Genomic DNA, 26,353 nt, shown 5'->3' with positions numbered 1-26,353 from the left:
TGGTTCACTCTGACCGCAATCCACGGATGGCGTAGTCGGACGTTTAATATCACAAAACCACACAAATAGACTGCTATTTGAGTTGACCACCCTGAGCCACGGGACCGGGTCCCCGCCACACGAGGACTACAACCCCCAGCATCCACAACGGGTCCGGTTCCGGGTATCCCCACACACGCGCGGCCCAGGGGGCGCGTCAGTAGCATCACCAGTAAAGGTACTGAAGCTTACCCCCGTGTGAGTGTCCGTCTTTCCTCTGGGACCATCCTGCCATCTCTCCCTTGCACCACCATCCATTACACCCCACGCTGCCCTGGAGCTAGCTCTACCTGTGGAGAGCCACACCAGCTCCAGAGGACTGCGCCACAGCGGTGGCTCCCTCTAGCCGCAATCCACAGGTGGCGTCACGAACACTTTCCCAAATTCCCTATAAAGCTTCCCCTTTTTACTGATTGCCCTGGGTCATGGACCGGTCCAGCCACCGTGATATCCCTCGCCAACCAGAGGCCCGGCTGCCGAGTATCCCACGGTCCAAGAGGGGGGCGTCAGCCTTGGCGTCACGAACAGGATTGCGTGAACGTTGCCACCGGGTACTGTGCGCCTTAAAAGACTGTAATACTCACTGTGGTGAAGTTTTCCCACCATTCCCGAGATTTCCCGCCATTGTCTGCCATCTTCCTGTCGCCGCACGGGAAGAAGAGGGGCGTAACCGCGGGAATCGGAGAGGCGTAACCACTGGAAGTGCGCAAAGCCCAAGTCACGCCCCGCTCCTGACGTCGAACCAGAAGCGTCAGGTCCTGGAAGGAGCCCAGAGGACGCTCTGACGTCAGACGCGAGCGACGCAAGGTCCTGGAAGAAGACCGTCGCCCGCGGAGCTGTGGCCTACCTGATAAAGAAAAGTGAAGAAGGTAGGCTCCGGTTTACTAGGGGTGAGCAACCATGGCCGACGACCAGCAAGCCGACGGAGCACGGCCGCTCCACCTGCAGGGGTCATGACCCCATTGATACCCATGGCCCTGCCGTATATCCCTGGAGTGAAGTGGCTCCCCCAGTATAATGGCAAACCGGACACCCTGTCCGGATTCAGGAGAAAAATATGCGGCGTGCTATACATGTATTCTATGACCGGTAAACAGAGAGCCACTGTTGTGCTGGGACAATTGACTGGTGCCGCAGAGCGGGAAGTTGAAACCTGGCCAGCCGCAGACCAGGAATCAGTGTCCATCATCTTTAAGAGACTGCAAACTGTGTTTGAAAACCGCACTGAGACAGATCTCCGGATGAGGTTTTACCACTGTGTCCAGAAACCTGAGGACAGTGTCCGGGACTACGCCTGGCGCTTACAGGAAGCCCTGCGGGCCCTGAAACAGGTCAGTCCAGCCAGCATACAAAATGAAAATAAAATGCTGACGGAACAGTTCATCCGGGGGTTGAGATCCCAGGAGGAGAGCAGAACTGTACGGTGGTGGGCCTTAGAACATCCAGATGCCACCTTTGACACCCTTAAGGACATGACTATAAAGGGTCTGCAGCCCCTGGAAACATCAAATACTGCTATCCAAGGTTACCAGGGTGGGGCCACCCCAGTGCCCGCAGCACCCACTGCTCCTCCACTAATGGCTGAAATAAAGATGCAAACAGTGCCTCCTAGCGAGCTGAACAGCGTACGCTCTGAAGTGCGCCAGTTAAATAAAACCCTGGCCACTGTCCTGAGCACCCTGCAGCTACAGGAGGAGCCCGAGCCGGAAGGAAGGATACTACTCGCCGACAGCCCTGAGGATGTCCCCTGGATGAGAAGAAGGAGGAGGACAACGCCACCCCGGAGGAGGACAACGCCACCCCGTGAGAGGACCAACGACCAAAGTCGCCCTCCAGGAGAACTCATCTGCTATCGCTGCCAGAAGGCAGGCCACACAGCGCGGAACTGTCCTTTAAACGAGCAAACCCTGGGGCCGAGGGCCGACACCCAGGAGTAAATCATGCAGGCCCATCAAACTGGTACCATAGGTTCGTGGGAGGAAGACCTTTCCTGTCCATTGTGCTGGATGGCATCGCGACCCCTGCCCTGCTGGACACTGGATCTCAGGTAACCATCATGCCAGATGTCCTCTACAAAAGGTTCTGGCTCATAGACGAACTTCACCCGCCAGCTCCAAACCTTTCCGTGTATGCCTCCAATGGCCTTCCCCTTAACCTAGGCGGGGTTAAGGATGTGGCAGCAAAGGTGGGATGAGTGGAACTGAAGGACCCAGGACTAATTGTAGTAGAGACTAATCCTGATGATACAGACTTGTACATGATACTTGGTACTAATGTTGTTGGTAACTGTTTGGAAGAAGTGTCATTCTTGCTCCAACAGATGGCTGACACTGCCAAACCAGGGCAGAGGAGGGTGCTCCAGAAAGAGATCCGAGCCCTTATGTACCAGCAACAGGTAAAGCTATCAGGTGGTGAAATTGGTAATGTACGGGTGACAGACCCGATACCCATTGTGATTACCCCGATGAGTGAAATGCAGATTTGGTGTAGGGCAGCAATAGGTCTCAAAGGACAGAACTATCAGACAGTAGTGGAGCCCACTAGTTCACAGCACAGACCTACACTCTTAACTGCCAGAGAGGTAGTGGATGTACGCAATGGGAGGGAGCCCGTAAGCCTCCTAAACTATGCAGAGGATGAAGTCAAATTACCACGCTACGCCACTGTTGCCAGATTGTACACTGTAAATAACAACGCTATCCACACAGTGGAGTCCTTAACCTCACCAGACAGAGTAGAGGATAACGACTCGTAAACCCAGGTGGGGGATTGGTGTCAACAGCTCCATGTTGGGAATGACGCCACTCCTGTCCATCGGAAACAGGGTGTACACAGGGTAGTTCAGGAATACGAGGGAGTATTCAGCAAACACCCACTTGATTTTGGGGGGATTAAAGGGGTACAACACCATATACCCACAGGTGACCATCCACCCATCAAAGAACGTTACAGGCCAATCCCACCAGCACACTACCAGAAAGCGAAGGAGATGTAGCATGACATGAAGAAGGCAGGGGTAGTAAGGGATAGTTGTAGTCCCTGGGCAGCTCCCCTGGTCCTGGTTAGGAAAAAGGATGGAAGCATGAGAATGTGTGTAGATTACAGACAGGTAAATCGCATAACACATAAAGATGCATATCCTTTGCCCCGTATAGAGGAATCCCTGGCTGCATTAAAGTCTGCAAATTACTTCTCTACCATTGACCTCACTAGTGGGTACTGGCAAGTAGCAGTAGCTGAAGAGGACCGGGAGAAGACGGCCTTCACTACCCCGATGGGACTCTGCGAGTTCAACAGTATGCCGTTCGGACTCTGCAACGCCCCTGGAACGTTCCAGAGATTGATGGAGTGCTGTTTGAGACACCGTAACTTTGAGACCGTGCTGCTATACCTGGATGACGTGATAGGGTACTCCAAGACGTATGAGGACCATTTGAAGCACCTGGCGGAGGTATTTTAGTTGTTGTCCCGGTATGGGATAAAATTGAAGCCTTCCAAGTGCCACCTGCTCAAACGGAAGGTCCAGTATCTGGGACACATCGTCAGTCCAGAAGGAGTAGCATCAGACCCGGAGAAGGTCACTGCCATCCAGAAATGGCCGGAGCCGTAGAATCTCAAGGAGGTATGTCAGTTCCTGGGACTAGTCGGGTATTACCGGAGATTTGTAAAGGACTACACCAAGAAGGCAGCGCCTTTGCAAGATCTCCTGGTAGGACAGTCCAACAGAGGCAAGAACCCCCCCTTCCAGTGGGGTAAAGAGCAGGCCGAGTCCTTTGCAGTGATGAAAGAGATCCTGACGGACGAAGAAATCCTGGCCTACCCTGACTACAACCAACCATTCCTGCTGTACACTGATGCCAGCAATGAGGGACTAGCGGCTGTGTTGAGTCAGAAGCAGAATGGCAAGGAGAAGGTGACTGCCTATGCTAGCAGGAAGCTTCGTCCGACCGAGAGGAATCCAGAAAACTATAGCTCCTTCAAGTTGGAGCTCCTGGCCTTGGTCTGGGCCATCACTGAACGATTCAAGCACTACTTGGCCTCCAGTAAGTTCACGGCTTACACTGACAACAACCCCTTGACGTATCTAGAGACAGCCAAGTTGGGAGCCATGGAACAGCATTGGATGGCCCGGCTGTCAAACTATCAGTTCACCATCAAGTACCGGGCAGGCCACAAGAATGCCAACACCGATGCTCTATCCAGAATGCCTCACCAGTCGGATACTGAAGAAGAAGTGGATGACCTGGAAGAGATTGAGCTAATGCCTTCCATAGAAATGGGATGGTCCATGAGCAGCCCACCTCCAGGAGGTATCGTGGTAAGACACTAAACCCTTTGCCTCACCACAGTTGGAAGGAGACCCAGGACAGCGACCCGATTGTCAGCCGTATCAAAGAACTGATAACCCAGGAAGGTTCCTCCCTGGAGAACGATGTGTCTCCGCAAGCCAAGCAACTGTGGAATGAGAGAAGCCGGCTGTTCATCTATAGAGAGAAGCTGTGCCGAAGGTATGTCAACCCTAGGACCCATGAGATGGTATGGCAGATTGTACTGCCCAGGACAGACATACAGATGGTGTAGGAGGCCTAACAAGATCAAGCAGGGCACATTGGACCCTGTAGCCTCAGAAGAAAAGACTACAGCAGTCAGAAGGCACCCCTGCAGCCCATCAAGACAACCCAGCCCCTGGAGATCGTCGCCCTGGATCACGTCAAGCTGTCACCCAGCAGGTCAGGCTACTCGTGTGCCCTGACCATGGTGGATCACTACTCCCGGTTCCTGGTGGTAGCCCCCATCAAGGATCTGACAGCAGAAACTGCAGCAAGGACATTTCAAGCATACTTCTGCAGGCCCCATGGATACCCGGATAAGGTGCTGACAGATCAAGGCCCTGCCTTTGAAGCCGAGCTGTTCAAAGAGTTTTGCCATCTGTACGGGTGTAAGAAGATCCGGACTACACCGTACCACCCCCAAACCAATGGGTTATGTGAAAAGATGAATAATATAGTCATCAACCTGTTGAAGACTTTACCTTTAGAAGAAAGAAACCAGTGGCCGGACAAACTACCTGACCTGGTAGATCTGTACAATCACATACCTGTGAGTTCCACCAATTGTACTCCAGAGTCCTCATGAGAGCAAGACCCGGAAAGTTGCCCATGGACCTGGAGCTTGGAGTGGTAGAGCCAGAAGCAGATATGTCCACTGAAGACTGGGATGTGACCCGACAGGAGCAGTACAAGAGAGTACAGGCCTGTGTCAAAGACAGTCTAAATAGGGTGAGAGATAAGCAGGAAGCACAGTACAACAAGAGTGCACTAGCCGAACCCTTGACACCTGAAGAATTTGTGCTGAAACGAAAGAGAAGAAGCCACAAACTTGACGACCAGTGGGAAAGGGAACCTTACACTGTGTTGAATTCCAGATTCGACAATAGGAAGACCTGTCTAATTAGCAAAGACGGAGGAAGAACGACTGCAACGGTATCAAGAGACCATCTGAAGTTGTGCCCAAGTCCGCTGAAGCCCCAGGAGGAAGTGCCTCTCACCGTACCGGAGGAGCCTAAAGAAGAAGTACTCCATACTGACTTAGGAGATTTCCCGGCAGATTGGCCTCAACTGGATGGAGCGGTAATAATACCTGTCCTACACTTCTACCAACAGCCAGAAGACCCTCCACTGCAAGTAGGACCTGTAAGTGCCCCGGAAGAGCCTGCTCAGGAAGAATCCACAGAAGAAGGATCACCGTTAGAAGCAGAGCCAGAAGGCCCAGTAAGCAGTGTACTTGCCAGTCCCGTAGAGAGGTTAAGGCAGTCTTGCAGTCCACCAACACATATAGCGGAAAATAGCGCAAGCATCCACACTACACGCATTCCAGTACTACGTAGGTCATCGCGTAGCACAAAAGGCCAGACCCCTGTCAGGTATAGAGAGTAGATAGAGAAACACTGACAGTGTAAATAGTTACCCAGTCAGGTATTGCATAATGTTTATTGTATAAACTGAAATATGTGTGTATATTTAGTTATCCTTAGGGTATATATATAAAAGACTCGGTGGCTGAGGACTGTGAGCAGCCCAAAAACGGTCATGTACATAGTTGCACTCCCTGGAGTGCCCCTTAAGTGACCACGGAACAAAAACCCGTTTGGCGTGGACGAAGATGTGGTCCAGCACCTGGATCACCTATGCCCTGTAGCCACGCCCAGGGCCTACGTTGAGGGTTTTCAGGCGGGTCCCTCATGTTCTTTCTTCGGTGAAATGGACACCAAGTTACGGAACTTGCTGTAGCTTTAATGTTATCTATAACTGTTATTATTGTATTATAATGTTACCTGTAACGTTCAAGAAAAGTGCCTCCCATAAAGGGAAGAAATGTTAATGTTATTGAAAAAAAATGCTTCAGTCCAGGAGTACTGAGTTTTACTAGGGGGGAATGTGGCTCCCTGCTGCGCATTGGTGCCACAGAACCCAGAAGGTTGCATGGATGGACTTCTCCACAAGAGGCCCTCACACATTCTCACACACCTCCACCCTACCACCTCAGACCAGCAGAGGGAGCCCGTTAGGGATAGATATATATAGGGAGGGTGGAGCCAGGCAGCTCAGTTTTTAGAGTGAGTTCAGTTAGTGTTTAGTCAGACTGAGAGAGTTTGAGAGCGTGCTGATGCCCAGAGAGCAGCGAAGAGGCAGCGCGCTGGCTGCTGTGCTTAGGCGAGCCAAGGCCTACAGCACGTGTGAAGGCCTAGTGAGGGCCTTGAGTGGGCCGAAGGCGAGAGGAGAAGGAAGAAGTAGCAAGGGGGCAGAGGAGCATACCAGGCTCACCCCGATATATATACCGGACACCGGGTCCGCGCCTACAGGGACCCTTTATACCCAGTAGGAACCACCGGAACCCCTGGAGTACTACAGGTCCCAGGTTCACCAAACGCTGATTACAGTACCAGGGCTAGGAGTCACGGAGGTCCCAGCATCAAGGGAGAATTATCTCCAAAGAGAAGGCCCTACCACCAGGTCAGCAGGTGCAAAGAGAGACAGTAACCAAGCTAGGCCTAGCTCCAGGCAGGTCTGAAGCTTAGAGAATAAAGCAACGGATCAGTAGGCCCTATACCCGCTCGCTGGGGAGAGTCCAAAAGTGCGCCCTTCGCCTGGAGTACCCTGGACCGTGCCTGCAGCATCACCAGTAAAGGTACTGAAGCTTACCCCCGTGTGAGTGTCCGTCTTTCCTCCGGGACCGTCCTGCCGTCTCTCCCCTGCACCACCATCCATTACATCCCACGCTGCCTTGGAGCTAGCTCTACCTGTGGAGAGCCACACCATCCCTGCTGCCATAACACCAGCTCCAGAGGACTGCTCCGCAACGGCGGCTTCCTCTAGCCGCAATCCACAAGTGGCGTCACAGGTGGCGTCACGAACACTTTCCCAAATCCCCTATAAAGCTCCCCCTTTTTACTGACCACCCTGGGTCACGGACTGGGCCAGCCACCGTGATATCCCCCGGCAACCAGAGGCCCGCACCGAGTACCCCATGGCCCAAGAGGGGCGCGTCAAATGCCGTTATCGATGCCATATATACCAGGGGCGGCGTGGTTGCCCCAGTACTCAGGGTATTCGCACACCCTGAACGACTTTGAGGAGAGACTGTGCAGTTTGTTTAAAGTATACCCCCTGTCTGAGGAACAAAAAGTCAGCATCCTCATAGGACAGCTAATCGGTGCAGCCCAGAGGGTGGTGAAGTCCTGGCCGGGCAGGGACAAAGGCACTGTTAAGGAAATACTGGCCCGGTTGAAGGATACCTTTGACACCCGCACCGCAGCAGAAATAAAGATGAAGTTCTACGGGTGCAAACAGAGGGTGCAGGACTGTGTACGGGACTATGCTCCAAACCTGCCGGAGGCTCTGCAAAACCCTGATCTGGACTTTATACAATTTAAAGACAGAGCCATCCGGGTGCTGCGAGAATCAACACCAGGAGGCGCTGCATCCCACCGGCGCCCAGCTATCACATACCACCAGGAGGTGGCGTCCTTTCCCCCAGCACCTGTGGAGGCTGACGCGCAGACCCTAGATAATGACCCCTCTGCAGACCTGCGCCTTCATGTCCAGGAGCTGACCAAAATTGTGGCTACACTAACTAAAACCATGCAGGCCATGCAAGTGTCTCCAAAGGAAAAGATCCAGCTGGCTTCCAGTCCAGATGACATCCCGTGGCGGCGACAGAGAAGAATTCCACTGACCAAAGGTAGGAACAGCGATCGCTACGACCAGGACGGACAACCCATCTGCCGCCGCTGTCAAAAGGCGGGGCACCTCGCAAGATTCTGTAATTTAAACGAGCAACCCCTGGGGCAGAGGGCCAACCCCCAGGAGTAAGACGATCAGGCCCACAAAGCTGGCGAGACAAGTATGTGGGCGGACGACCGGTCCTACCTGTCGTGCTTGATGGCATCCCGATGAACGCACTGCTGGACACTGGGTCCCAGGTGACAATGATGCCATATATCCTTTATAAACAATACTGGACTGATTCAGACATTACCCGCCGTCCAGATGAACATCTTAGTATCTATGCCAGCAATGGTCAGCCCTTGCCTCAGGTGGTGTATAAAGAGGTGACCATAAAAGTTGGCAAAGTAGAATTGCCATCACAAGGAATGACTATTGTTGATATTGATCGCAGAGAAAGTCATCCTATGATAACTTTAGGCCCCAATGTGATAGAGAACTGTCTTGGAGAAATTATTCTTTTGTTGCAGCAGGTCGCAGAGACTGCGAGTTCCAGTCAGCAGCGAATTCTGCAGAAAGAAATCAGAGCCCTGATGAAAAGACAGCAGGTAGAACTGTCTGGTGGAGAAGTCAGCAGTGTCAGGATGAGTGATCCATTCCCCATTGCAATGCCCCCTAGGAGTGAAATGTTAATATGGTGTTGGGCAGCAATAGGTCTCAGGGGTCAAGATTATCAGGCCCTGGTGGAACCCGTGTACTCTAACAGTAGGCCCACCATCTTGACAGCCAGGGGGGTGGACGATGTCCACAAGTGGAGAGTTCCGATACGCATCCTGAATTGTGGGGAGAAAGAGGTCCATTTACCCCGGTATGCTAGCCTTGCTAAGCTATTCACTGTCAGTAACAACGTAATAAAGGCAGTGGAACCCTTGCCTACATCTGTGGCGCCCCTGAGAGTTCAGTCACCACAGAGGTACTGCACCTCACCCAGAGGTATGGTGTCTCCTTCTCTCAGGTAAGGAGGGAGTGCTGCCCAGAACCCCAACACCTGCATCCAACACTACGCTGCTCCAGGCCGGCTGGAAGGGCAAGATGCAATGTGTTTTCTGCTGAGCCCTGTCCCTGGCTGGAGTGGGGGGAACCCAAAGGTAGGGGGAGCCAGTAGTGGGTGTGGGTGGAGGAAGCAGTTTAGGGGAGCACCATAGAAGGAGGTATAAAAAGGGAAGCCATCTTAGGGTGGCAAGTTAGTAGGACAGAGGAGAGAGAGAAGTCAGTCTGGGAGCAGAGTCTCCTTAGGAGCTCTGCCCCACAAGTTGGGGCCTAGTGCTAGAGGCCCAGGAGGGGAGCAGAGGAGTTGGCTCCGTTCTGTTGAAGGGATCCCAGGGGGTACGGCGAGTGCAGGACGGCACCCGTACGCCCCGAATCTGTCAGAAGACAGAGGGATCGTAGGTCGCAAGAAGGGGACCGGCCCCTGGACCAAGCCGTGTTACTCCAGGTCTCGGCTGGAAAATAGAGGCTTCTGGCTTTTATAGTTCAGTTGCCAAAGCCTCATTCTAATCTCCGTGAGGGTCAAGCAGGTCCGGGAACTCCAGTTAGACAGGAGGGACTTCAGAGCACCCCAGCGGGACTGAGAGTGGGGAAGCGCAGGACAGGAGGGAGAAGACCCAGCGTGAAGACGGTCTAGAGAGGAACACAAGAAAATGGGGTTCCGTCAGGTGCTCCTAACCTATCTGAGGAAGAGCTGAATCCTCTTCTGGTGAACGCAGCGCGACGTGGGAGGCTGACACCTGTACAGTGCACCTGTGGAACTGTTATAAGAAATGTGAGTAAAGACTCGGATGACTGCACCGCACTGCCTCCGTTCATTATTTCAGCTGCGCCATCATTCCCCCTGCACTACAATGCCCAGTGCAACCAACAACACCTACATTGCCCTGGAGCTAGCTCTTCCTGTGGAGAGCCACACCATCCCTGCTGCTGTAACATCAGCTTCAGAGGACTGCTCCGCAGCGGCGGCTCCCTTTGGCTGCATTCCACAGGTGGCGTCACGAACATTACAAACCCCTATAAATATTTCCCCTTTTTGTTGACCGCCCTGGGCCACGGACCGGGCCAGCCACCGTGATATCCCCCCCCCCCAGTATCCATAGGCCCGGCTGCCGAGTACCCCACGGCTCTGGGGGCGCGTCACATCCAAACCGGCGGAGGATAACGGCTCCAAGGGGCAGATGGAGGATTGGTGTCAGAAGTTACAAGTAGGCACTGACTCCACCCCTTTGCACCAAAAGCATGGAGAATACTGGGTGGTCCAAGAATATGAGCGAGTCTTCAGCAAACACCCACTAGACTTTGGGCAGGTAAAAGGGGTCCAATATCATCTCCCCACAGGAGATCATCCGCCCATTAAAGAGAGGTACCGGCCTGTACCCCCAGCTCACTATCAATGTGCCAAAGGAATGTTACGGGAGATGAAGGAGGCTGGGGTGATCAGAGATAGTTGTAGCCCTTGGGCAGCTCCATTAGTTCTCGTTAGAAAGAAAGATGGTACAATGAGGATGTGTGTTGATTACAGGCAGATTAACTGCATTACACATAAGGACACCTACCCAATCATTAGCAGCATTGAGATCAGCTAACTATTTCTCCATTTTGGATCTTACCAGTGGGTACTGGCAGGTTCCTGTGGCAGAGGCGGACCGAGAAAAGACCGCGTTTACAACACCAATGGGCCTCAGCGAGTTCAACTGCATGCCATTCGGGCTCTGCAACGCCCCGGGAACTTTCCAGCGGTTAATGGAGTATTGCCTAGGACACAAAAACTTCGAAACCGTCCTGCTGTACCTAGACGACGTAATCGTCTACTCAAAGACATATGAAGACCACCTGGAGCATCTGGCCGAGGTGTTCAAAGCCCTTTCTGGTTTTGGCCTGAAGGTAAAGCCGTCCAAGTGCCACCTGTTGAAGCCCAAGGTGCAGTACCTAGGTCATGTGGTAAGCACCAAAGGTGTAGCACCAGACCCTGAAAAAGTCACCGTGATCAAGGACTGGCCAAGACCCTCCACTATTAAGGAAGTGCGGCAGTTCCTCGGGCTGGAAGGCTACTACAGGAGATTCATCAAGGGTTTCACCAAGATAGCGGCACCCATGCAGAACCTCTTAGTGGGCCAGTCCAAGAAGACCAAGAACCCGAAACCTCCGTTCAAATGGGGTAAACCAGAAGACGAATCTTTCATTCGACTGAAAATGGCTCTTACTGGAGACAAAGTCCTGGCCTACCCCGACTATGGCCAACCATTTGTACTCCATACGGATGCCAGCAACGTGGGATTGGGAGCGGTGCTGTCCCAGGTACAGCAGGGCAGAGAGAGAGTGATTGCCTACGCCAGCAGGAAGCTCCGGCCCACGGAAAGGAACCCCGACAACTATAGTTCATTTAAGTTGCAGTTTTTAGCCATAGTCTGGGCTGTAACAGAGCACTTCAAACATTACCTCGCCTCTTCCAGATTTACAGTCTTCACAGGCAACAACCCGCTGACGCACCTGGAGACTGAGAAGCTTGGTGCCCTAGAGCAACGATGGATGGCCCGACTGTCTAACTATGAGTTTACCATCAAGTATCAGGCGGCACATAAGAACACAAATGCTGATGCGCTATCCAGGATGCCAAACTTGCCAGATGGGGGAGAAGACCCGGAAGAGCTGGAGGAGATAGAGCTACCCACTTTTCATCGTCACGGGGTGACCCGGTGCTCCCACTGTGTGAGGGACAAGCGCTCCGCCGACAGAGAGGCCACATTCAACCCATTTCCCCGCCATGGATGGGCAGAGATGCAAGATAGCGACCCAGCTGTCCTCCTGGTAAAGGAGTTGCTGACACAAGCTGACTCGCACCCTGATCCAGATGCTCCACAGGAGACCCAACAGTTGTGGAAGGAGAAGGGCAAACTGTTCATCTACGAGGGAAAGCTATGTCGAAGAAGTATAAACTCCCGGACACACAAACTGGTCTGGCAGGTAGTAGTCCCGAGGCGGGATGCGCCAATGGTCTTAGAAGCGTACCACGATGGAGCAGGACACTTCGGTTGGAAGAAGTTGGAAGTCCTGCTACGTGAGCGATTCAACTGGGTTGGCATGAGGAAAGCAATCGAAAGATGGTGTCGAGAATGTGGTCCATGAAACCTGAGACGGAAAGACCGTGATAGCCAGAGGACCCCCCTGCAGCCCATAATCACCAAGCAACCACTTGAGCTGGTAGCCTTGGACCATGTGAAGCTAGCCCCAAGCCGGTCAGGCTATGTCTACGCTCTCACCATAGTAGACCACTACTCCAGGTTCTTGGTAGTAGTGCCAGTGAAAGACCAGATGGCTCAGACGGCAGCCAAAGAGTTCCAACACCCTGAACGGGTGCTTACCGACCAAGGTCCAGCCTTTGAAGCAGAGATGTTCCAGGAATTCTGTAACTTGTACGGCTGCAAGAAAATAAGGACGATGCCGTATCATCCCCACACCAACGGGTTGTGTGAGAAGATGAACCAGGTGTTAATAGACCTGTTGAAGACGTTGCCCCTTCAAGAACGTAGCCTGTGGCCAGAGAAGTTACCAGATTTGGTGGACCTATATAACCACATCCCGGTGAACTCCACCAACTGTACACCCGCTTACCTGATGAAAGCAAGACCTGGTAAGCTACCCATCGACTTAGACATGGGAGTCTTAACACCAGAGACGACATCACCAGACGCAGATTGGGATACAGAGCGGCAGCAACAATACCGCAAGGTGCAAGAATGTGTTGAGAGAAGTTTGTCCCAGGCGAGACAGAAGCAGGAGAAAACTTACAATCAGCATGCACCTGCAGTTCCCTTGTCACCTGGAGAACAAGTACTCAAAAGGAAGAGACGAGTCCACAAATTAGATGACCAGTGGGAGGTTGAGCCATACACCGTCCTACCCTTAAATTACGATAACACCAAAGTGTGCCTTATCAGTAAAGATGGAGGGGAAACTTCAGCGGCAGTCTCAAGAGATCACTTGAAGATATGTCCTGAATAGTGTTGAGCGAGCACTAAAATGCTCGGGTGCTCGAAGCTCGGCCTGAGCTCACCGTGATACTCGGGTGCTCGACCCGAGCAACGAGCCAAATGTTCGTCTATGGGAGACCCGGGCATTTTTGCGGCGGCACCCCCGGCAGTCTGTAGAAAGCCTAAAAAGTGCCCAAAACGATAGTGACAGTGCTCAAATGACATGGGGACAGCATGGGGATCGCCCCAGGAAGCATTTCTGATGCCCAGGTCACTGCTATCAACAACGTGGTCAGAGGTATTAAGCCACTTTTACAGGCTCACAATAAAACATTCAAAAAACGAAACTGAAACTGCTTTTCTGTGAAATATGTTAAGGAAGTTCCTTTCCAGGGTAAAGACTTGTGTATAAGGTAAAATAAATAACCAAAAACAAAAATACTCCTCCACACCTTGGGCTATGTTCACAAGTAGCATTTTTATGCGTTTTTGCACTTTTGTATTGCTTTCAACTGTGACAAATGCATTCACCGGGAAATGTCATTTTAACATTTTACAACCTTATCTGGCCATGTGCTGGGTGACACATGCATACAGTGCTGAAAAGACATGGGGACAGCATGGGGAAGACCCCTGGAAACATCTCTGACTCCCAGGTCACTGCCTAAAAGTGTGCCCATCAGAAGTGATCCTTGCCGCATCAGAAGATGCAGACTTGCAACTATCCCCGTGCAAGTCCTTGTCCCAGGGCAGTGTTCAATTGTACCTCCCTGTAAGGCAGCGCTAGTCATCATAATGGGGGATACTCGCTTCGCTGCGACAATCAATGCACACGTGCAATGTCTTTACATTTTTCTCACGATGCTGCAGTTTATTACTTCATAAGCCACAGTTCACCGGGTCCAACTCCTTGGCACGCCGACACACATATCTATAATATTCACGAGCCAAGTGGCACACAGGCCCACTTGCTCCAGGTTACAGCCTACGGCAAGGTAATAAATTATCAATGTCCATAACACAGTCCATGTAACAAAGTGTATTACCTTTGCCAGGTTTAGTTGCTGCAGTCCCTTTAATCCGCCACCACTGTGGCTTTGGGGCTTCCCAGGTAGGGGTCTCTAGCCGTCGTCCCGTCTAAGGCTACTGGAATGTTTCACTCACACACATCCAGTCTGCGCCTTTCCGGACTCTTCACCAAGCCTCTGCCTTCCAAGGTCACTAGCATCCACTCACAGGATCCAGTCTCAGCCTTTCAGATTGCCAGGCTTCACTCAGCCTCACTAGGCAGAACGGTGTCCCACACACATGGGGAACAAGCCTCATGTCTCTCACACCGAACACACCTGTCTCAAATTACCAGGGTTTATATATCCTGTGCACACACACACAAACTGACAGGACCTTGCTGATGTCACAGTCGTGTGATAAGTCAGCTGTGTGTATAAGTCCTGTGCTGTCCCAGTCATGTGTACAGACCTTTACTGTGCATACAGGACCTGTGTGATGTCACAGTCATGTGACCAGTCAGTTAAAGGGGAAGGTACATGGTCAGGTAAAACACATCCTGGACCATTTACAGTAATGCTAGCAAGCTGCTGCATTACACTCCCCCATTCCTTGCAATGCAAGCGCAAATATGCAGCCAACCACCCACCCACCCCCAGGCTGCAATACTATACTGCTAGCTTGCACTTGAAATGGTGCCTTTTAGGCATGTGGAGGCCGAAGCTGGCCACTACCTCATGGCTGCTTCGGCAGCGAGGTATCCATACTCAGTCCCCAGCCGCCCGGCGGCCGGGTGTCCACGCTCGGTCCCCAGCCGCCAGGGGGCGGCCGGGTGTCCACACTTGGTTCCCAGCCACCCCGCACCAGGTGTCCACACACGGTCCCCAGCCGCCTGGGGGCGGCCAGGTGTCCATAAATGGTCCCCATCCGCCCCGATTTCTCCGCGGAACATCCCCACACACTTTTCTTAGCCCGGCCTGCTTTAGGGCAGCATTGGACGAGCCCACCAGAGAACCCGACTCCTCCGGTGGGCCCTGGAGTCTCCATCAGGGGAGTTGAGAGTGCCAAGGTGAGGAGCATGATGAGGATGATAGAAGTTAGCATCTGCTTTGTTTTCAAGGAATGCAAGTGCATGTATGTAGTAGCGGCTAGGCCTGAGGTGGTCAGCGTTTTGGCGCATATCCTACCTCCTCCAAGGATTGCTGGATGTTTTCCTGCTACTATCCAAGTTCTATGACTCCCGTTAAAACAAAGCTTCAGGTGATAAATGATGGATGAGGTAGTGGCAAAAGAGAAAGAGCAGAAGGAACAGGGACCATTCACATCAATATCAGGCCAGTCAACCTCATATGTCTTGTAGGATATGTTTCTGTAACAAAAGGAGCGGTTCGGCTGCACAGTTATATGGTATACAGTGAGTGCAATGCCTACCAAAAATTTTGAGGCACTCCAATGCCCCTTGGAAGTGACATGGAGGTCAGAGGGCCTTAACTAAACCTTTTTTTCCATTTATAGCAACTGGGTCTCCTGTACACTGTTGGCCTAAGCAGTGAATGGAAGGCTTTCCAAAAATTATGAGGAACTGCAATGCCCCTTGAAACAGACGTGGATTACAGCGTACTAAAAACCTTCTACCCATTATTGGGGAGTGGGTCTCCCTTAGTTTTCACCTTTGCATTGAAAAGCAAAAGCTGACTAAAATTAGGAGGAAATGCAATGCCCGTTGGAAGAGTTGTGGAGTTCAGAGTGGCTTAAGAAGGTACTCCCTCACCATCTTTTGAAACTTTCCACTCCTCGTGAGAGTACGCCGCGCCTCAGAGTCTGTCCGAAGGGAGGGTCTGAGAAAACTGTCCCAGAACGTTGACAGTGTTCCCCTGCCTCTGCTGGATTGGAGTTGCCTCTCTCTCGCTTGTACGCTTTGGTTGGTCAACAAACTGTGACCTCTGCCGCTAGCGTGTTCAGATGGGAATTTTTTTAACAGTTCTGCAGCAAGGGCCTTCTGGTACTGCCCCATTTTTGTAGACCTCTCCACCTCAGGAATAAGAGAGTGAAAGTTCTCCTTGTAGCGGGGGTCTAAAAGTGTCACCAACCAGTAATGACTGTCACCCAACATTTTGACAACATGAGGGTCAAGGTTAAGGCAGCGTAACATAAAGTCAGCCATGCGTGCCAGACTGGTAACGGGCAAGATTTCCGTGTCCTCACCAAGATGACGACTGACCATGCTCTCCTCCTCCTCATCCCCCCCCCCCCGTCCTCAGGCCACCCACGCTGAACCGACGGTATGATAGTTGTAGAGGTACTACCGTCTACAGCGCATGATACCAGCTCCTGTTCTTCCTCCTCCTCCTCCTCCTCTCCCTCATTGTCCCCCAATGCATGTTGGGATGAGATGAGGCTGGGCTGTGTGTAATCGCCCGTTATGGCTTCTTGATCTATCTCATCATACTCTGGCTGCAATGCCTCCTCTTTTATTCTCTGCAGAGAGCGTTGCAAAGGACAGACAAGTGGGATGCTGACACTAATGATGGAGTCATCGCCACTCACCATCTTGCTGGCCTCCTCAAAGTTTGTCAGGATGGTTACTATGTCAGACATCCAGGTCCACTCCTGAGGTCTTATGTGTGGAGTCTGACCTGAATATCGACGGCCTTGTTGCAGCTGGTACTCCACATCTGATCTCTTCTGCTCACACATCCTTAGCAACATGTGGAGGGTAGAGTTCCAACGTGTGGGGACATCACACACCAGTCGGTGTGCCGGAAGCTGCAAACGCTGCTGCAACACAGCAAGGGCAGTGGAAGCTGTAGCCGACTTGCGAAAATGAGCTGACAGGCGGCGTACTTTGACGAGCAGATCTGGCAACTCGGGGTACGATTTAAGAAACCGCTGAACCACGAGGTTAAGCACATGAGCCAGGCATGGTACGTGTGTGATCTCGCCTCGCCTCAGAGCCGCCACCAGGTTATGGCCATTGTCACACACGACCATGCCTGGATGTATGTTCAGCGGTCTCAGCCACAGATCTGCCTGCTCTTTCACAGCTGTCCACAACTCACAAGCAGTGTGAGGTTTATCACCTAAGCTTATGAGTTTCAGCACAGCCTGTTGCCGCTTGGCGGAGGCAGTACTGCAGTGCTTCCAGCTTGTAACTGATGTGGTGATATCTGAGATGGAGGCTGAACATGAGGAGGAGGAGGAGGATGATGCGCAGGAGCTGTACATTGTGGGGGCAACTCTGACTGACATAGGGCCCGGAATCCTCGGTGTGGGGAGGATGTGTTCCTTCCCAAGGTCCGACTGGGTCCCGGCTTCCACTATGTTTACCCAGTGTGCCGTCAGGGAGATGTACCATACCTGGCCACAAGCACTTGTCCACGTGTCCGTTGTCAGATGGACTCTCCCAGTAACTGCGTTGTTGAGGGCATGGCAGATGTTTTGGGACACGGGCTTGTGTAGTGCAGGGATGGCACACCGGGCAAAATAGTGTCAGCTGGGGACCAAGTACCGAGGGACGGCCACCGCCATAAGGTTGCGGAAGGATTCCGTCTCCACCAGATTAAAAGGCAGCATTTCCAACGCAAGCAGTCGTGAAATGTGCGAATTTAGGACTGTGGCCTGTGGGGCGCTGGCTGTGAATTTCCGCTTTCGTTCAAAGCTCTGGGATATGGACAATTGAACGCTGCGGTGGGATGTGGACGTGGACGTTGATGCTGTTTCTTGAGAAACTGCCATAACAAGTGAAGACTGAGAGGAGGGGGCATCTTTGCATGCAGTATGGACAGGGGATTGCCTTGCACACACAACAGGGGGTTCTATTGCACGCACAACAGCGGAAGAAGCAGTGGTGACACGCGCTGACACTGGTCGTGGACCCTGGGGTTCACCCCACAAAGTTGGGTGCTTTGCTGCCGTGTGCCTGATCATGCTGGTGGTGGTCAGGCTGGTAGTTTTGTCACCCCTGCTGATGCTGGCATGGCAGGTGGTACAAATGGCCTTTTTGGGGTTATCAGCAGAGTCTTTAAAAAAAATCCAGACTCTGGAAGACCTACTGGTTGTACTGGCAACGTCCCTCATGTTGGTGTTACGGGGAACTGTTGCCCGCCTTCTGTGTGCGGCCACCACACTGTTTCTTCCTGCCTGTTGGGGTACTCTGCCTCTCTCACCCTGTGTTCTGCTGCCTCGCTCTGCATGTCCTCCTGCCACGTTGGGTCAGTTACTAGATCATCCACCACCTCCTCCTCTTCCACTTGCGCACCACGATCCTCCTCCTCACTTCCTGACAATTGTGTCTCGTCATCGTCCACCTCTTGTGACAATTTGCCAGCATCGAGTTCCTGTGGCCGTGGCTGTTCAAATATTTAGGCATCGCTACATGGGATCTTCTCTTCCACCACTTCAAGCGGAGCAGGCGAGGGGCACAAATCTGGAAATGGACCAGTGAACAGCTCTTCAGAGTGTCCAAGTGTAGGATCAGTTGCTGTCTGACGACACTCGGCATGGTGGGAGGAAGGAGCATCAGGGTGAGGAGGAATATGCGGTCGAGACTCACGGCTACTAAGAGTTGACCGTGTGGAAGACAGACCGGAGGTAGTGGTGCCCAGGTAACTGGAAGTATTATCTCCTATCCAATTAATAACCTGTTCACACTGATCAGTTCGCAATACTGGTGTTGTATTGTGCTTCCCTAGTAATTCGGTCAAGAAGTGGGAGCGAGAAGATGTGGCTGTTGGTCGTGGCACATTTTCACCTTGGCCATGGCCCCGTCCTCTGCACGCACCATCACCAGAACGTCTAGTTCCACGTCCCTTGCCACGCGCCTTGCCCATTGTAAAGGAAGTAAAATAGCTTACACTCACACTATCAATGGTAAAAGGGTAATAAAAAGGAGATTAGAACCGTGGAAGAGGAAAACCACAGTACTATTTTTCTGGCCTACACCAGAATCTTTTAAACAATCAGAACAATCAGGGAGAAACTATTACTGTTTTTCTTTACGGAAAAAATACCAAAACCTGAATAATAGAGATTTTTTACCGTGGAACAGCAAAACCACAGTTATAATTTACTGGTGTATACCAGACTTTTTTAAAAATATAGATTTGCGGCTGAACAGTGAGCGACACACTCAAACTGTTTTTTTTTACATACAAAAGGCCCAAAACTGGATACTACAGAGATTTGACCCGTGGAACTGCAAAACCACACTTCTGTTTCTGTGGCCTATACCAGACTCGTTTCAACAGATATATTTGGGTCTGAAAAATCAGAGACACACTTTTTTTTGGGGGGGGGGGGGGGGGGCACCAAAAGGTTAATAAGACGGGTATTTGTACAGTGTGAAGGAGGAAAAAAAAAAGAGGATTTAGATGAAAAAAAAAAAAAGGATTTTTCCTGGCCCCCGAGACCTGGAGCTAAGTCCAGCAATTTCAGAAACAGGAGCACACAGTACTGTAATGCAGCGTTTGCTGGTATAACCACTGCGTCTCCTCTACAGCCTGCCTGCCTGATATCTGGGATGGATATTAGTCCTGAAAAGGACTGTTTGTTTGATCTGGCAGCCTTTACAGACACTACACTACCTATTTCGCACTATATATCTCTCCCTAGCTCAGCAGCGCTGTCCCTACACTGTCTAATCCAGAGCGACTGTGTCCAAGATGGCGGCGCCCGGTTTTAAATACTCGAGGTGACGCTGTGCGGCCAGCCAATCACTGTAATGCCCACAAACAACATGGCTGCGGCATTACAGTGACTGGCTGGCAATCCCTGCATGTTCATTGGCTCTGTAAAGAGCGCCAAACATGCAGGGCGGAGACCCGAGCTCCAGTCCGAGTAACCCGGAAATGCTCGGTGCTCGCCGAACATCCCGAGTAGTGAGATGCTCGGGCGAGTACCAAGCAGTGTCGAGCATGCTCGCTCAACACTAGTCCTGAACAGTTGAAACACACAGAAGAAGATCAAGACAGCCCTCGGCCCACAGAAAAAGTGGAGGAAACGGTCCAGACAGTCCTCGGAGAATTTCCCCGGTCTTGGATGCAGGTGAACAAAGCAATTGTGGTACCTATCCTAACCGTTCTCCCAGGGCCGGCTCCAGGTTTTTCTGGGCCCCGGGCGAAAGAGTCTCAGTGCGCCCCTTTAACACATACCACGATTCATGATGCAGAGATACGGCGGAGAAATATATATATAGTACAATGCAAAGATTTCACTTCTTACATTACATGAGTGATATCTATTGTAAATTCCACAATAGCTCAGAAACCGGTGAATCGCTCCACACAGAATACTGGCCCCCATATAAGGCTCCATACGGAATACTGGCCCCCATATAACGCTTCATACAGGATACTGGCCCCCATATAACGCTCCACACAGAATACTGGCCCCCATATAACGCTCCACACAGAATACTGGCCCCCATATAAGGCTCCATACGGAATACTGGCCCCCATATAAGGCTCCATACGGAATACTGGCCCCCATATAACACTTCATACAGGATACTGGCCCCCATATAACGCTCCACACAGAATACTGGCCCCCATATAACGCTCCATACAGGATACTGGCCCCCATATAAGGCTCCATACGGAATTCTGGCTCCCATATAACGCTCCACACAGAATACTGGCCCCCATATAAGGCTCCATACGGAATTCTGGCTCCCATATAACGCTTCATACGGAATACTGGCCCCCATATAAGGCTCCATACGGAATACTGGCCTCCATATAAGGCTCCATATGGAATACTGGCCCCCATATAAGGCTCCATACAGAATACCGGCCCCCATATAACGCTCCATTCAGGATACTGGTCCCCTTATAAAGCTCCATACAGGATACTGGCCCCCATATAATGCTCCATACAGGATACTGGTCCCCTAATAAAACTCCATACAGGATACTGGCCCCCATATAACGCTCCATACAGGATACCGGTCCCCTATATAACGCTCCATACAGGATACCGGTCCCCTTATAACGCTCCATACAGGATACCGGTCCCCTTATAACTCTCCATACAGGATACTGGCCCCCATATAATGCTGCATGCAGGCTGTTACCCCCCACATAATGCCCCATACAGGCCCCCCCCCTTTTAAAGCTCCATGCAGGCTGTTACCCCCCACATAATGCCCCATACAGGCCCCCCCCCTTTTAATGCTCCATGCAGGCTGTTACCCCCCACATAATGCCCCATACAGGCTGCCCCCCTTATAATGCTCCATGCAGGCTGCCCCCCCCTTTATAATGCCACATGCAGGATGTCCCCCCCCTTTATAATGCCCCATGCAGGATGCCCCCCCCCCTTCTCTTTATAATGCCCCATGCAGGCTGTCCCCCCCCCTCTATATAATGCTCCATGCAGGATGTCCCCCCCCCTTTATAATGCCCCATGCAGGATGCCCCCCCCTTCTCTTTATAATGCCCCATGCAGGCTGTCCCCCCCCTCTATATAATGCCCCATGCAGGATGTCCTCCCCCTTTATAATGCCCCATGCAGGATGCCCCCCCCCTTCTCTTTATAATGCCCCATGCAGGCTGTCCCCCCCCTCTATATAATGCCCCATGCAGGATGTCCCCCCCCTCTTTATAATGCCCCATGCAGGATGTCCCCCCCCCTTCTCTTTATAATGCCCCATGCAGGATGTCCCCCCCCTCTATATAATGCCCCATGCAGGATGTCCCCCCCCCCTATATAATGCCCCATGCAGGATGTCCCCCCCCCTCTATATAATGCCCCATGCAGGATGTCCCCCCCCCTTTATAATGCCCCATGCAGGATGCTCCCCCCCTTCTCTTTATAATGCCCCATGCAGGCTGTCCCCCCCCTCTATATAATGCCCCATGCAGGATGTCCCCCCCCTCTTTATAATGCCCCATGCAGGATGTCCCCCCCCTTCTCTTTATAATGCCCCATGCAGGCTGTCCCCCCCCCTCTATATAATGCCCCATGCAGGATGCCCCCCCCCTCTATATAATGCCCCATGCAGGATGCCCCCCCCTTCTCTTTATAATGCCCCATGCAGGCTGTCCCCCCCCCTCTTTATAATGCCCCATGCCTCCATACATTAAAAAAAAAATCAAATACTCACCTCCCTCCTCCTCACCTGCTACCTGCTGCCTGCTGCCCGCTGCCCGCCGCTCGGCTCCGAACTCCAGCGTTGTCGGTGTCTTCCCGCTCAGCGCTCCCTGTGACGACTCAGGGGAAGGCGCGGTGTAAAGACGTCACCGCGCCCTCTGACCTGAGACGTCACAGGGAGCGCAGAGCAGGAAGACAGCGGATCTGCGGAGGCACGGGGAGAGGTAAGTATCGGGCTGCCGGGGCCCTGAGCAAGCGGGGGGAAGGGCAGGCGCTGACACCGCTCTCCTCCGCCCATAGCCCAGCGGGGTGCGCGACCGCCAGTGGGCCCCTCTGCCTGCTCAGGGCCCCGGCATTTGCCCGGGTGCGCCGGGTGCTGACGCTGGCCCTGCGTTCTCCAACTGGCCTCACCGGAAGCTGCAGAGGCTCCAGAACATCTGGAAGACAAGTCAGCCTCAGAGACAGATGTTTCATCAGCAGCAGATCAGGAGAATCTACCCTCTGCTATCAGTGAACCTGTCGTATCCAGGGTGAGTCAAAGAATTCGTAGGAGATTACCCAGCCTACCGGTGTTACCTCAGACTACCCGTAGTGTAGTTCACACTGAACCCACCACACCGGGGGTAGACACTAGGAACCAGGGTAGGTCAGTGACAACAAATGCACTACGTAGATCAACCCGGAGTACTAAAGGTCAGCTCCCTGCCCGCTGGAGGAACGAAAGTGTAAGATACTAAAGGGTATGTTATAAATAATTGTACGCGTTAAATAATCTTGGATATGTATATTTGTTGAATTTATGGACAATTGGGCCATAGGACTAGGTGTGGTCAGGACAATATTGAATATAGTTACTAATTGGCCTAGAAAATAAACCGCAGGCGTGGCTGAAGACCACCGAAAGAGTGACCTGAAGCCACGCCCAGGGACGATACACAAAGTGGGTTGATGCGGTTCCCACCAGCCAAATTTCAATTACCCGGGTTGTGGTGTAAAGACTAAGCGCCGCAATGACTGTTTTCAATTCTAGTTTGTTTTTTGTAATTTTTGACTTGTTACACTGTTTGTAATGTGAATTGTTGACTGTTAATTTTAAAAGGTATCCTCAGTTCGGGAGTACTGAAGTTAACTAGGGGGGAATGTGGCACCCCAGGAGTCTGGTTGCCACAGTGGCATTGTCTCCCTCACAAGAGGTGATGACATGCCTGGAAGCAAGAAGGGGTCCCCTAGTCAGGTATACTAACATGCAACACGTTCCTGGCTCCAGACCAGCAAGGGGAGCTCCTCCCCTTAGCAACTGGGATCTGGAGGCGGGGTTAGTAAGAGTTAGTGTGAGGAGTTGAAGTGAGGACGTTGACGAGAGAGGAGCTGGGGAGTGGAGCTGCGCGGCAGTTCACCCCAGAAGGAACCAACATAGAGGAACCGGACACGGGAGTCCGAGGCTGTGGGGCACCGAAGGCCCAGCAGCAGAAACCGGAGGGCAGGAGACTGCAGGTCTCCTGGCCCCACCAGATGCCCGGAGGCTCAGCAGCACTGCAGGGCCCGGCACCGCCACGTGGGAGCGACGCATCAGCAAGGCCCGAGCTGCCTGCCATACGCGTGAGCACAAGGACGTTGTATTCAGGGACGAGGGCCACAGCACAGCTAAAAGCAGCAGGGCCAGAGATATTAGTGCAAAAGGGAAGGCCTACAACTCCACCTGGCGAGGTGGATTCCTTACTTGCTTCCAGGCTGCCCGGACTTCCACTTCTAGCCAGCACCCGTGTCCCGGTCTGCCTAATAGCCGCAAGTAAACATAAGAGGAAACCGCCATTGAGTTGTGGGCTGAAATGGGCTTTCCCAATTCCTCTAAACTGGCATCTGAGCGCAGAGCCATCTGTATCTCATGGATAGAGGTAGCCAGAAGCGACGTTAAGTCCCCAACCTCACAGGACCCCTTTGGGACCTGTTCTAGGTCCGCAACTGGTTCTGTTCTCCTGCTGGATGATGAGGGTCCAGAAGGCAGCATCTTACCTGCGTTGTGGGCACTCTGACTGCGGGTGACAGAGGCCATATAGGCTGTCGCCCCGGGGAATAATCCCTTCCCCTCATCCTGACAGGCAATGGATACCATTTTCCTACCTTTCTATCAGACTATGTGTACCTCTTTCCCATCCTCCTCTAATACCTCAGAAGCAGTGCTAATCATGGGGCACCTATCATTGGCCATGTCACCTTCCATTGTGACACTGGTCAGCTGCATGGGACCACCTACTTCATGATCCCCATGCCCTTTCCCATAGACCTTAATACTAATTCTTGCTCCTTTTAGGAGATACTCAACAGCATCACCCTGCAGCTTGACAAGACTGAATCCTCCAGAACAATGAAACATATCATTATCATCATCATGCATAACTTTGACATCCAAGTTATCGACATTTGAATCACGTGAAGTACCCGATCTGGGAGGGTTGTCAGGGACGTAGAGTCAAAGACCAACCGTCCGAGATGGGTCTCCAATAAAACATTTGTGAGGAGGTTCTCGGACACTCCCACTTACCTCAACCCCTAGTTTAAGAAATCCTTGGCCATGGGCAAAGGTCAATGAACACCCCCAATCCCGGCGACAGTCCGGGTCTAACCAGGGATAAGTTCTCCAGGTGACACCAATTCAGGGTGGGTGAAGCTTCTTCCTGCACCAATGTCAATGAGCTCCACAGTAACTGTGTCGCCCACAGTAACTGACTGCAAGTTATCGCAGGCCCTCGCAACCACCCTTCCTACACGAAAAAGAGCTGCATTAGGCCCTTGGGCCTTAAATGTGGGGTTCTTCTTCTGCTTCTATGGGCAGGCAGTGCTAATATGCCCAGGTCAGTGGCAGGTAAAGCACCGGCAGGAGTTAGATGCAGGCCGAGAACTGGAAGATGGGGCGAGACCTCCGGAGGACTGGCTGTCAGGGGCATTGGTTGTCAGCTTACCCCCTTTCTAGCTTGCGACGGCTGACTTCCGCACCTCAGATTTATGGTTGGACTCATAGGTATCGGCAATCTGTGCTGCTTTATCGGCTTACTTTGGCTCCTGGTCTATCACAAAACTGTCGCAGCTCCAGAGGGCAATGATGCAGGAACTGGTCCTTTACCATCAGGTGCTTCAAGGTGCTGGTAACCGATAGTCCATGGACCCACTGCTCAACCCCTCCAACAGATCTATCCATCAAAGTCAAAGGCTTCTCACTCTCCCCAGTCCCACAAGTTCGCTGCCTTGGGGTAACCATTGACTCTGCTCTCTCCTTAAAACCACATATCCAAGCCCTTTCCACTTCCTGCTGACTCCAACTCAGAAAAACTCAGATCCGCACATTCCTTAATCAAAATCTGCAAAAACACTAGTGCACACCCTCATCATCTCCCGCCTAGACTACTGCAACCTCCTGCTCTGTGGCTTCCCTTCCAACACTCTCGCACCCCTCCAATCTATCCTAAACTCTGCTGCCCAACTAATCCACCTATCCCACCACTATTCCCCGGCCTCTCCTCTCTGCCAATCCCATCACTGTCTCCCCATTGCCCAGAGACTCCAGTTCAAGACCCCAACCTTGGCATAAAAAAGCCATGCACAGCCTGTCTCTTCCATACATCTGTGACCTAGTCTCCCGGTACTTACCTGCACGCAACCTCCGATCCTCACAAGATCTACTTCTCTACTCCCCTCTTATCTCTTCTTCCCACAATCGCATACAAGATTTTTCCCTTGCATCCCCCTTAAGTTGAGGTCACACTATCAGTATTTGGTCAGTATTTCACATTAGTATTTGTAAGCCAAAACCAGGAGTTTGTGAAACATGCAGAAATGGTTCACGTGTTTCTATTATATTTTTTCTCTAATTGTTCTTCACATGGTTTTGGCTTACAAATACTGATGTAAAATACTGACCAAATACTCATAGTGTGACCATAGCCTTACTCTGGAACTCTCTACCCCAGCGTATCA

Source organism: Phyllobates terribilis, unplaced genomic scaffold (genome assembly GCF_046119375.1).
Source record: "Phyllobates terribilis strain yellow unplaced genomic scaffold, ASM4611937v1 Scaffold_11__3_contigs__length_659146591, whole genome shotgun sequence".
Lineage (NCBI taxonomy): Eukaryota > Metazoa > Chordata > Amphibia > Anura > Dendrobatidae > Phyllobates > Phyllobates terribilis.
This window is presented reverse-complemented; position numbering follows the sequence as displayed.